The sequence below is a fragment of the Pseudophryne corroboree genome, chromosome 6 (genome assembly GCF_028390025.1).
Source record: "Pseudophryne corroboree isolate aPseCor3 chromosome 6, aPseCor3.hap2, whole genome shotgun sequence".
Classification (NCBI taxonomy): Eukaryota; Metazoa; Chordata; class Amphibia; order Anura; family Myobatrachidae; genus Pseudophryne; species Pseudophryne corroboree.
Genome location: NC_086449.1, coordinates 38,483,987 through 38,497,518, shown reverse-complemented (window position 1 = coordinate 38,497,518; position 13,532 = coordinate 38,483,987). Strand labels below are relative to the sequence as shown.

General features: G+C 44.5%; 1 non-coding gene across 1 annotated transcript; it reads right to left on the bottom strand.

Moving 5' to 3' along the window:
- Positions 1–709: 709 nt before the first annotated feature.
- On the bottom strand, positions 710–843 carry LOC134938863 (U8 small nucleolar RNA). The gene has a single exon (XR_010181313.1). It is a non-coding gene; the product is annotated as a U8 small nucleolar RNA (small nucleolar RNA).
- Positions 844–13,532: the final 12,689 nt, after the last annotated feature.

Genomic DNA, 13,532 nt, shown 5'->3' with positions numbered 1-13,532 from the left:
GCAGTCTGTCAAGGTCCCATTGCTGAATCATTAAATCAAAGGGTATAAATTAGGGATGGCCATCAACTATTGTTGCTAGAGAAATATCAGACCTCAGTCATCGATGACAACACCATCAGCCATCTATGGTGGAGAAAGATCAGACCTTAGTCATCAATAACAAAAAACATCAACCATAGACGGTCTTGCACAGATGACTAATGGTTTTACCATTTGTGGTGGAAATCCAAGGTTTCTCGCCATTGATGTAAGCCATCACCAGAGTCACAGTGCTTGGCCCCCATTCCTTATTGGCCTACAGCCTGCTGTGCACCACAGCAGAGATGGCCATCTATGATACAATCTAGGGATGGACAATAGGCGTCTTGCATCTATCTTTCATATGGATACAGGATCGCCATGTTTGCAGTTAATACAGAATATCATTGGCTAAATAATATTGATCATCACTAGATAATCAGTTAAAAATTGAGCCTGTGTCTAGGACCAGGTAAGGCGCTTCCACATCATGTTTCTGGATATTTTCTATTGTTATGTCAAAACTCCATAATTTGAACACCAAGATGCATCAGTTAAGAACACCAATCTTTTTAAAACACTAGAGATCAACAGCTCTTAACCAATAGCTTTAAATCACAAGTCATAAGGAGCAGACCAGCCGTTCCCAGCAGAATCATCAACTATTTAAATATAACAGTGGTTATCAGGTATCAGAATGACACACACCCCAGTTGTCGGTCAGGGCAATGCAGGGGATCTGTATAACCACATACTCAGCCTTAACCATTCATCATGTCTATTTCACCATAAGGAGGAATAGATAAGGATCAACCTCACTGATGGTCACAGCTGAAAAAGTCAAGCTGGGGTCACACATTTGGAAATGCTTATTACCATTAAGAAGACTCCATGATGATTTTTAAAATTGCAAATATAAAATGTAGTCATAATGTCATCACGTACAATGTTGGTAAGTCACCAAAAGATAAACCAGGAACTTTTTGTTGACATTATAAGCACGTCGACATTTCATCAGTGTCATGTCTTTGTGGTCCATATTGAAATGCAGCATGTCAGCATTCAATCTTGTGGACTTTCTTATGTCAACACGATGAACATCGATAAAGTATACTGAACCTATTTTGGACATGAGGGTCTATATGGGTGGGCAGGGTAGGTGAGCACAAGAGTTTAGTTTTGAGGGAGCATTTGAGGTTGGGGCAGAGCCTGTAGATGTGAGGTGGGAAGAATGGTGTCAGAATACAGAAGTGAGAGAAGGGAGATGACGGGGAGAGTAGAGTGATCAATGAAAAGGCCAGAGGTGTTTGGAGGGGTGCAGGGCCAGACTGCCCATCTGGCAGAAGGGCCAATGGGTTTTGTGTACTGGTCCTGTCATTCAAAGAGCCGGGAAGGCCACGTGCAGCGCAGCCTCTGGCTCTCTGTTGTGGACGGTACCCTGTTTCCCTGCCCATCTCCATGGAAATGGAGGCATGGCGCTAGTCCAGGCCCCCTGACTCGTGGCACGCCAACACCCATTTCAATGGAAATAGGGGGGTGCCACGAGTCCACACCCCCTTTACTAGTGGCACGCCCCAGTCGCTAGTGTCCATGCACCCCCTTTAGCAGCGCGCATGCCCCTGTCATATGCACAAGCATGTCAGGGCCAATTTCGGCCCACAGTCTGTCCCTGGAGGGGTGTATGTAAGGGAAGCATTGCTTAGTGCCTTGTATCATACACCAGTGGTGCCAGGTGGTCGGTTAGCTCAGTTGGTTAGTGAGCAATTCTAATAACGCCAGAGTTGCAGATTTGAACCCTCTACAGGCCAGCTCTTTCCCTTCCTCAGCAAACAAAATAAGAGTAGCTTATTTTTCATTAGCATTTTGGTCATGTCTTCTTCTTCATGCCTAAATATTCTCCTGGAAAACTCAAATCAGCACCTCATTCCCACCTCCCTTTCCCCAACCCTCATCCCGTCCAAGTCTTGGAGAGGATCTAGTGAGGGGGACCTGCTCAGGGCCAGGGAAATGGATACCTAGCAACAGTGCCGTAACTAGACATTTTAGCGCTGTGTGCAAGAAACGGCATCAGGAGCGTGGCTTCATGGGGAAGGTATGTGTCCACAAAATAATACCAATTCATATAACGGTGCACAGTAGTTTCCATTATTCAAATTACACCACACAGTAGCACCAATACACCAGGTAGAGCCCCTTTTACACATTACGGCAGAGATTCCCCATTTTACACATTACGGCAGACAGCGTCCCCTTTTTACACATTACAGCAGACAGCATCCCGCTTTTACACATTACGGCAGACAGCGGCCCTTTTTTACACATTACGGTAGACAGTGTCCCCTTTTTACACATTATGGCAGACAGCGTCCCGCTTTTACACATTATGGCAGACAGCGGCCCTTTTTTAAACATTACGGCAGACAGTGTACCCTTTTTACACATTACGGCAGACAGAGTCCTTTTTTTACACATTACAGCAGACAGTCCCCCTTTTTACAAATTACGGCAGACAGTGTCCCCTTTTTACACATTACGGCAGAGAGTCCCCTTTTTACACATTACAGCAGACAGTCCCCCTTTTTACACATTACGGCAGACAGTGTCAAAGTCGGAAAAATATCATGCTACACGTTGCCATATATTCACCCCATGCGCTTGCCCGCTGCACGTGCACATTCTCTCCCGTGCGTGCGCATATTCGCAGTTGCGTGACGGCGCCTCCTCAGCCATGCGCTCGAGCGCATGGTATGTGCATTTACGGTGGAGTTTGTGTGCGTCTAGCGGGCGACTCAATCGTTACATAATAAATTCAAATAGTATGTTTTATAGGTAATGTTCCCCTTAATAATAACAGTAAGTTTGTTTAATGTAACTGGTTGCTGGACAGAGGAATTCCTCTTTGCATGGTACGAAGGGTCAGACAGGGTTTGAGCAGTTGTGTTTGGTACCTAACTAAAGAACATTTTATTAGAAACAATCCGGTGCTGGTTAGGTAAAGATTAATCGCTCCTGTGTATAGTTATGTCTATTAGTAGTTTCTGGACATTTACTATTTTGCGGTTCATTATCCATGCGGCGGGAATTCTGAGATTCCCTCCCACCTGAGCAGTTTGATATAGTCACAGCCCACCTGTTCAAACTAACCTATGACCTTTTGTTATGATGCGAGGAGACATTCCTGTGTCCAATGAACAATGAGATTATAGGTCCCTTTGTAGTATACTGTACGCAGTGTATATAAGGACAGCCAGCCTGGTCAGCTCAGTCTTCTCTCCACAAACGGTTTTCATCATTGACTAACTCGGAGCTGGTACCAGGACTGCGCAGCGATCATTCCCCAGTGTGTGTAAGTTATTCTCTGTAACCAACTTATTCCCTGTTTGTATTTGCCATATTCTCTCACTCTCTGTTATTGTATAAGATTGTGACGCTATTGTATATTTATGTGTAGTTATTCTGCTTAGATATTGATGTTAGACTGTAGTGTATGAACTGTTAACTGTTTTCCCCTTTTTACATAGCTAGACATTGTTAGTAAAGGTGTTGGAACCTTAGCAAGGTATCGTGTGTTTATTACATTGCGGAGGGTAATCGGAGCGTCTCAATCGCTCAAACAGCTTTCACATTAACAAAGTTAAGCAGCGTTATATCGCTACAGTATTTCAGTAGTAAGGTTTACAGTACAAACTCAATCTTTCAGTGTGCTGCATACAAGGTTTACTGAGTGTCATCCTGTGAGCATCTGCGCCGCTCGTGTTCCCCTTGTGGTCACGAGCGTCCGCTACGCTGGTAGCGTAGCATTACGGTAGTCGGCCGCTGCGTGCTCGACACCACGCGTTAAGCTGTGAGCGAGCGTGCCGCATGTGCGTCTCGACCACGGCTAAGCGTATGCAACGCTAAGTGCGTACCCTTACGGTACCCCATACGCCAATTGCGTACTGAGCCTCTTACCAGTATATAGTGAAGGTTATAAGGTAATAAATCGGCATTATCAATTGGGGCCTCGTCCGTCCTCCACATATCCGCACTAGCAAACACAGACTTTATCTGTCAGCAAGGGCGGGAAGGCAGTATCCCTTCATATCCGTATTGGTGGTGAGGGATACAGTAGTGCTGGCTAGATAAGCGTCTGTTTCGCTACGCTGTAGGAGTGCTGGTGGAAGGTAAGAACAGTACGCTATTGTCTTTTAAAACTGTTTCATTTCTGTTTGGTACACATTGCGTACGCAACACACGCACACACCTGCATTTCTTTTCATTTGTGTATTTTCACACCTCACTTTCCTGTTTGCCATTTCACAATTGATAACGTGCTGAGAAAGATTTGTTGCTATTGGTAGTTAAAAGTAATATTAATACGTTAAGGAGTAATTTGTAAAACACGCACATGGCTTTGCCTAAAGATACAAGGAAAGATCTGTGTGGTGCTCGGCAGATGATTACAGTTAAAAATCATTTACATTGATATAAACGTGTTAGTTGTATTTCTGTGGATATACCCGGTTGGCGTACACGTGTCTCTAACAAAGGGCGGGACTAGCGTACGCAAGGGCCGACGCACGGAGTGTATATTACGCAACGGAGCGTCTGGGTATGCCCACGTAATACAAATCGCACGATAGTATTGTTTTAGTAGGCGATACGGAGGCAACGCGATAATAGCGCAAATCAATCTCAGTGTCCAAAATTTTAAGCTAATAGATCCTTCTCTAGTTGCAACTCCTCGGGATTAGCCTGCGATACTGAATGAAAGGGATTTCTGCGCAGAAACAAAAGTAAAGAGTATATGAGGTGAAAGTGTGTGTATATACATATATAAGTTTCTAATTTTTGGGTGGAACCACAGGAAATCGAGTTCTCGTGAGGTACATACGTGTAAGTGACGGCACGGTGGCTTGGGAGGCATCCCTTGTTAAACATATTAAAAAAGGAGCATTAGAGTATAGCAGACCAGGAGGTCTACTGTAGCACAGACCAGGAGGTCACGGACCAGGAGGTCCAGGTAAAGAAGCACAACACCAGGAAGGGTTGGTGCGGTACCCATATAGGCCATTAAGCTCCGGCTGAAGGAATTCGCAGCCACAATTTTCAATTCCGCTGGTCGTTCCGCACATAAGATTAGTTGCTTATGTGCAGTACGATTGTACCGCACGTAATTGTGTGCATTAGTTTGTAACTTGACCCAGTACCGTTTGCGTACGCTAGAGGGTCATAAACGCTATTTGTACATTCTAACGTGATTTGTGTAACTTTTTTTTATTTTAAGGGAGGTTCGCTGGTCACTCGGGAATTCTCTAACAACCGATACTTGCTGGGGACGGGTAACCTACTTCCACACGCCTCAGTAAATAAAGGTTCATAGGGGCCCTAGGTTGGGTACAGCAGCTCTGAGTCAGTGATTGCAGTACTGGCCAACGTGGGCGAGAAGTGAGTGGAGGTACTCGGTAAACTTCCGCTGCCAGTCTACCCCGGACATCTTGGTTTTTGTAAGGGTTCGCTGAAGACCCTGATTTGAAGGTCAGAGGTAGTGAAAGCAACACCTGCAAAGATGGGGGCCAGTTGTTCAGGTAGGGGGCGATCAACCCTGGTCCAAGTTGATTCAGTAAACCGACCAATCGGGTCGGCAAGGTATGTCATGTGTGAGAAATACGGTTCACACACAGAGGTTTTGTGCGATGAATGGGAAAGAATGACTGTGCATGACAGGGAAAAGTTCCCAAGGGTAGGCAGTTTTAGTCCCGAGGTGTTACAAAATCTAAGGAGAAGGATATGTCTCATTAAATCTGCAAAGAGACGGATCAAACATTATGATTATTTACAGTTATGGCAACAGGAAGGTGAAATACAAAGAGGATTGGCTCAAGCGGCTGGATCTAACCCTATCAGGAAACTGATAGCCACTGAGCCACCGCCACCATACATAACAGGAGAGAAAGTGGTTACAGAGAATGACACACTGGTGTATGATAAACATGCACTTAGTAACTGTATAAATGTTAAGAATAATGTAACTAAGATTGTTGATGCTAATATTAACCGTGATGATGTTATTGAACTTAATCCCGTTAGGGTAATTGCAGTACCAAATGGGAAAACTGACACTTCAGGAGTCACTCCTGTCAGAAACATCGCCATGCACTGCCCCTTTTCCCGAACGGAATTAAGATCAATGGTGTCTGAATTCCCTGATCCTAGGAAAGATCTAGTTGCAAGCCAGAAGTACATTAGAGAGCTAGGACATACGGTAGAGCCCAATAACAAAGATTGGCGGACATTGCTGAGGGCATGTTTACCCTCCAATGTCGACTCAGCGAGTTTTATAACTGACTGTAGACTAGACGAAGAAGTACCCCTTACTGAGGAGTACAATCAAGATAATGTGAAAAGAATTAATTTGCAGCTGGGAGTATATTTCCCAGCTGTTGCTAAATGGAACAAAATTTTCTCCATCAAGCAAAAGGAGGGAGAAACAGCGGATGATTATTTTCATCGGGCACTACTGGAAATGGCTAAGTATACAGGCATAGAAGACATTAAGACAAATGTGAATCATAGAGAAGTAGCAGTATCTGTGTTAATGGATGGTTTAAAGGAAGTATTGAGGACGAGGGTACAGACCACTCAACCATGTTGGCGAGGTCTGTCGGTGGCTACTTTGAGAGAGGCCGTTATTGATCATGATCGGAATATCACCAGACACAGGGAGTCACAAAGTGATAAGTTAATGGCCGTAAGTATACAGGCCCTGACCACAAGGCCACCACAGTATAAATCTCCGACCCCTGTGGGTAAGTCAAATGTGGTAACTTGTTATTACTGTCATAAAGAGGGACATTTTGCACGAGACTGTAGATTGAAAAATGCACAAAAATCATATCAACCCCCTAGACAACAACATGACACACGAAATTGGGATCAAGGACCGCAGAGACGGAATTATGAGCCACACGCAGGGGAAACAAAAAGGTATCCCCCAAAAAGAGACTGGCAAGTCTCTGATAGTTCCAATTTACCCCCTTCACAGGTAATAGCTGCCAGCGCAATGCAGGGAGGTCACCACATACAATAGGGGTGGGGCCACACCTGTAGTCTGCAGCCAGTGAAATTAATTGCGAGCCTTGGAAGTGAACCCGAGGTCACAATTAATGTAGCTGGTAAATCTCTAAATTTCCTTGTAGATACGGGGGCGGCCAAGTCAGTGATAAATTCGACCGTGGGCATGAGAACCACTGGTAAAACAATTCCAGCCATGGGAGTAACAGTAGTAGTACAGCACTACCCTTTAAGCAAACCTGCAGAGATTACGATAGGGCCTTTGCATACCAAGCATTCTTTTCTGCTGGCTGCATCGGCTCCGACTGATCTCCTAGGGAGAGATTTACTGTGCAAAATGGGATGCGTCATATATTGTACTCCTGAAGGTGTGTTCTTGGACATACCCGAAAACCACGCTCAGGAAGTGCAGGATATGCTAGACTCCCCAACAAGATTAATGTCCCACACTGTTGTTGTAAATAGGTGTCCGTCCAAGGTAGAGGAAATGATTTCCCAGATACCGGAATCACTTTGGACCAAGGATGGACAAGACACTAGATTAATGGCAAACGTAGCGCCAGTAGTTGTGCAAGTAAAAGATGGTAGGATAGCTCCAAAAATCCCACAATACCCTCTGAAGTCAGAAGTGGAGTTAGGAGTTTACCCTGTAATAGAGCGCTTGCTACAACAGGGCATTCTGGTAAGAACGTCCAGCACTGCCAATAGTCCCATCTTCCCTGTTAAAAAGAGTGGGGGGAGGGGTTACAGATTAGTGCAGGATCTAAGAGGGATCAACAAAATAGTTGAGAGTCAATTCCCCGTAGTGCCAAATCCAGCTGTCATCCTTATGCAAATCCCTCCCACTGCCAAATTTTTCACTGTGATTGACCTCTGCTCCGCTTTCTTCTCGGTACCTCTGCACCCTGACAGTCAATACTTATTCGCATTTACATACAGAGGAGTTCAGTACACCTGGACTCGATTACCACAAGGTTTCATAGACAGTCCAAGTATTTTCTCACAGGCCCTGCATGATTGTTTACAGTCTTTCCAACCAGAGAGTGGATCAATATTGATACAGTATGTGGATGATTTACTGCTGTATTCAGATTCACTGGAAGCGTCCCTGAGAGATACGAAACAACTCCTGTTTCATCTTTCAGACACAGGACACAAGGTTTCCAAGGACAAGTTACAATTATGCCAGACCCGTGTGAAGTATTTGGGACACTGTCTGACACAAGGACTGAGACACCTCACCGCTGATAGAATTCAAGCAATTCGTGACATGACCCTGCCACAAACCCAGCAACAGATTAGAACATTTTTAGGAATGTGTGGGTATTGCCGTAACTGGATCCCAGGTTTTTCCATACTAGCCCTACCTTTGCAGGAGATGGTCTCATCAAGCAAACCTGATCGGATTTCGCACACAGACGAGTCTGAGATGGCATTTGAGAGACTTAAACAGTGCCTAACGCAGGCACCGGCATTAGGTATGCCTGACTATGGGAAACCCTTTGAGCTGTATGGAACAGAGAGTGCTGGGTGCGCAGCAGGTGTCTTAACCCAGAAGCATGGTGATGCCAGCAGGCCGGTAGCCTACTATAGCGCTCAGCTAGACACGGTAGCGCGATCCCTCCCCACATGCTTGCGAAGTGTTGCAGCAATAGCATTGCTAGTAAGTAAAAGCGAATATGTAGTGCTAGGACACAATCTCACAATTCATACACCACATGCAGTGTCAGCCTTACTGAATTCGGCCCAAACCAGACACGTCTCATCAGCGCGGTTTACAAGATGGGAATTGGCATTGATGGCCCCCGTAAACATCACCATAAGGAGATGCAGTGCATTAAACCCTGCAACATATCTCCCAGGTGTGCCTGGACAGGCACAAAGGGTGGAGGATGAGAGTGATGGTGAAGGAGGATTTAGTAGGGAAAATGACACGCATGATTGTATGGAATATTTGACCCAAAATTTCACGGCAAGGCCTGACATCAGTGACAACCCACTGGAAGATGTAGATTTTACTTTCTACACTGACGGTAGTTGTCACAGACAGACGGACTCGGGAGACTTGTGTACTGGATACGCAGTCGTAGATGACCAAGGTACCATAGAAGCGGAACCCCTAGGCCCACCACACTCAGCACAAGTTGCTGAACTGGTTGCCCTAACCAGAGCATGCGAATTGGCTAAGGGCAAGTCAGCCAATATTTACACAGATTCTAGGTACGCCTTCGGAGCAGTCCATGATTTCGGGGCCCTATGGCGCCTCAGAAATTTCATGACGGCAGCTGGCACACCCGTAGCGCATGCAGCCCACATTAAAAGACTTCTAACAGCGATACAGGAAGCCGACAGAGTGGCTGTTATCAAGTGTAAAGCTCACACGTACAGCCAAGACCCGGTATCACTTGGTAACAGCCGAGCAGACGAAGCTGCTAAATCAGCAGCCAGTACCCCCATACAGACAGACAGCACACAACTGATGGTATTTAATAACGTAAATACACAGAAATTATATGAAATGCAAAATTTGTGTTCCCCACAAGAAAAAGCAGTTTGGAGGTCAAAAGGATATGGCCAGGAGTCCTCAGGACTCTGGACAGACGGACAGGGTAAGCCAGTGGCACCCAGAGCATACCTTCCAAGTCTAGCGGAAGCGGCACATGGGCTGACTCATCTAGGCAAAGAAGGAATGTGTAAGTTGGTAAGAGCTTATTGGTGCGCCCCAGGATTTTCTTCCCATGCGGGTAAAAGAGCGATGACATGTCTCACCTGCTTGAGGAAGAATATCGGGAAGGCAATACCGACAGAGCCATCCCATATCCCTCCGACAGATGTCCCTTTTCAGGTAATACAAATTGATTTCATACAATTGCCACCTTGTAGAAATTTAAAATATGTATTGGTCTGTATTGATGTGTTCTCAAATTGGGTTGAAGCATTTCCCGCAGCCACAAATACCGCTGTATTTACTGCAAAGAAAATTGTGCAGGAATTTGTGTGTTGGTATGGTATCCCTAGAATCATTGAAAGTGATAGGGGTACCCATTTTACAGGTGAAGTCTTTCAAACAATGTGTAAGTTGATGGGAATTAATAGTAAGCTGCACCCTCCGTACCGCCCTCAGGCGAGTGTGAAGGTGGAAAGAGTAAACAGCACTATTAAAAATAAATTGAGCAAGGTAATGACTGAAACAGGACTGTTATGGCCCGAAGCTTCGCCAATTGTATTATACAGCATCAGAACCACTCCCAGGTCCCCTCTTAATCTGTCTCCTTTTGAAATCTTGTTTGGTCGACAACCCCATGTTATGATTAACCCCCAGGATGATTTGAAATGTAACAATGAAGTAACTGTAAAGTACTTGGTTAAGATGAGTAAGCAATTGAGGAATCAGAATGATAATCTAAAGTTGGTGATTCCTGATCTGCCAGACAGTAATTGTCATGACATTGAACCTGGGGATTATGTAATGATACGGAATTTTCTACGCTCAGGTTGCCTTATTGACAGATGGGAAGGACCATACCAAGTCTTATTATCCAGCACAACAGCGTTGAAGGTTGCCGAGAGGAAGACTTGGGTCCATTCGTCTCATTGTAAAAAGGTTGCTGATCCAGAGAGGTCCCGTGATAAAGAACAGACGGTAGAGGTTGTATCACTAGAGTGTCTGTTCAGGGAAGATTGAGACGACACCTGAGCGCTGAGAATAATAAGACCGGAAGCTTGTCGAGCCAGATTTCTTTTTCCCATTTGTTATTTTCTCCAGTTCCCACCTCCCTCCTATTTCTTTTCCCCTTTCTTATTTTTCTCCTTTTACTCCTCTAAGATGGACTTGCCCCAAGAGACTGTGATCCGGATTTTCCTGTTGACCCTGTTGTTGACCAGAGCAGTCTGTTTCGGTGAGAGTACCATGGAGGTCAAGGAAGGATCTGAAATGGGTTCTGATGACCAGGATGGAGGCGTAGTTTTCCAAGAACAGCACAATCACCGAGTAAAGGCGAGTATCAGAAAACGATCTGGTAGCATTGACAATAGAAGGAATTGTGAAGTATTGTTAGCTGAAGAAAACTGCATCTGTAGGCATTGTGATAACATAGTTGAGGATGGGTGCATCAAGAAATGTCAGTCCAGTTTTAATATCCACATGGACCGGCATCCATTGAGTGACTATCACTCCTTAGTGGGTAAAGTGTTAAATCAGACAGACTGTTGGGTATGCTCTCAAGTACCTCAAGGTTATAGCAAATCAGGACTAGTACCATTCCCTTTAGCTGTAGGAGAGGTACTTGAGCTAAGTGGTGGGAGGCCGGTGGACAAGAGGTTTAATATCTCTAGTCCTCCTAGTTTGAAGCTCCACCAATATCATGTGGATAGGTCCTTAGTGTGCTTTAACATTTCCAATCCCCGAAAGCCAGGAAATTGGGAAGTGTCATGGAGTAATCAAACCATGACCTTTTCATACAGACCCGACAAAATGCCCATAGACACAGAGCTTATACGCCAGATAGTCGACAATAGAAATTTTTTCCAGTATAGGTACACTCTAGGAAGTAGGACCATGCGAGTTGGAGAAGTATCACCAGGATACTGTGCACATATCGTACAAACAGATATGTGTACTAAACAGATGGGAGAATTAGGGTTAGGAGATTTCACATGAAAAATTTGTAACATGGTTATGTCATACTCCGTCCCATATGTTCTCCCCGATTATGCATATTTCATATGCGGGAGGAAGGCGTATAAGTGGCTTGCCCCAAACTCAGAGGGATTGTGTTATATTGGAAAAGTACTGCCTGAAGTAATGACTGTAACCCATAACAAAATGAAAGATATTCACCGCAGTGCCCAAGCTCCTTATACTCACACTCATTACGAGCACGTCGTTAAACGGCACCTGATAGAGAGGACAGAGCATCCGGCCTCTGATCTGATCCATGAGTCCACCGGGATTCAATTCCTACTCGCGTTAGATATCACTCGTACCGCCAGAGGAGTGATAAATTATAGATATATATCTGTGCTTGCAAATTTATTAGACACCATCACCGAAATGTATGACGACACATTCAGGTACACTGGGAAAGAGTTACAAGCCTACAAAACAGAACTGGTTCAGCATAGAATGATTCTCAATTACCTCACAGCTGTGACAGGCGGGTATTGTGTTACCCTAGCAACTCAATATGGAATAAAAGGCTGCACGTATATCACAAACAGCACGGAGGACCCAGCAGAGGTCATAGACCAAAAGATGGATGACATTTTACAATTAAAATGGGAGTTCCGAAGGAGACATAATCTCACTCTCGCCGCTGTGGGTAATGAGCTGACCAGTTGGGTGTCATGGTTGAACCCACAAAATTGGTTCTCTGGTTTAGGAGAATGGGCCCAAGGTATTATTATGGATGTAGGGAAATTTCTTTTGTGTATTCTAGGAGTCGTCATATTGGTTGGACTGATATTTAGATGCGTTCGGGCTTTAACAAAGTGTAAAGGTAGTACTAGAGTGATGAATCTGAGGAGCGAGGACACTGTAATAACAACAACTAATTTGATTTATGACCCAACGATAGAGACAATGTTGTGATGAAAATGTGATTCCACGGTCCGTTTCTTTCACCCATTTCTCCTTTGTTTTCCTCCAAGGTACAAAGACATCCGCTTGGAAGAAGAATTTGACAACCTCTTTTATACAGACCATTGATGGACTATGCCACAGACCCCCAATATCCCTAGTGACTTTAAATTTTTACGATAGCCCAAATACTTTAGAGACTGTAATTTCATGGACACTGGAAAAGCTTTTGTTGCTATTTATAGCAAAAGCACCGAGAGACATCAGACAACATGTACATCAAGACAAGACATCAGACAAGACCTCAATCGGCAAATGCATATTAAACTCACATAGTTTATGACTGCATTTATAATAATTGCTTCTTATCTTCACCTCTACAACCTTCAGGTAATAACACACATAGTCGATAGGGAATATAGACACAGATATCAGCACTCACATATCCTCCCATTCATGTATCATCAACTAAATGTGCTCCCCATTTGTTGCAACCAAAAGCCGAAAAGAGCTCGGTAAAGTTTGACAGCCCATCCACAGACCCTTGATATGGGATAAGAAGGAATTCAAATGTATACTTCGCAATACCTCGAAGCTTGATTTAAAACACGTACGGCACGATGATACATGACCCCTCAAACATGGATTCATACATACATGCTTCTACTATCTCACTAGGTCATACTTTTTCCCACCTGCTCCTCTCCTCCCTTTACCCAATCATAAAATGGTATTTTCAGGATGACATATATTTTTCTTTCTTTGAACTGTTTTAGGAAGTGGCAGTTATTGATGACTGCCAAAAGGGTGGACTGTCAAAGTCGGAAAAATATCATGCTACACGTTGCCATATATTCACCCCATGCGCTTGCCCGCTGCACGT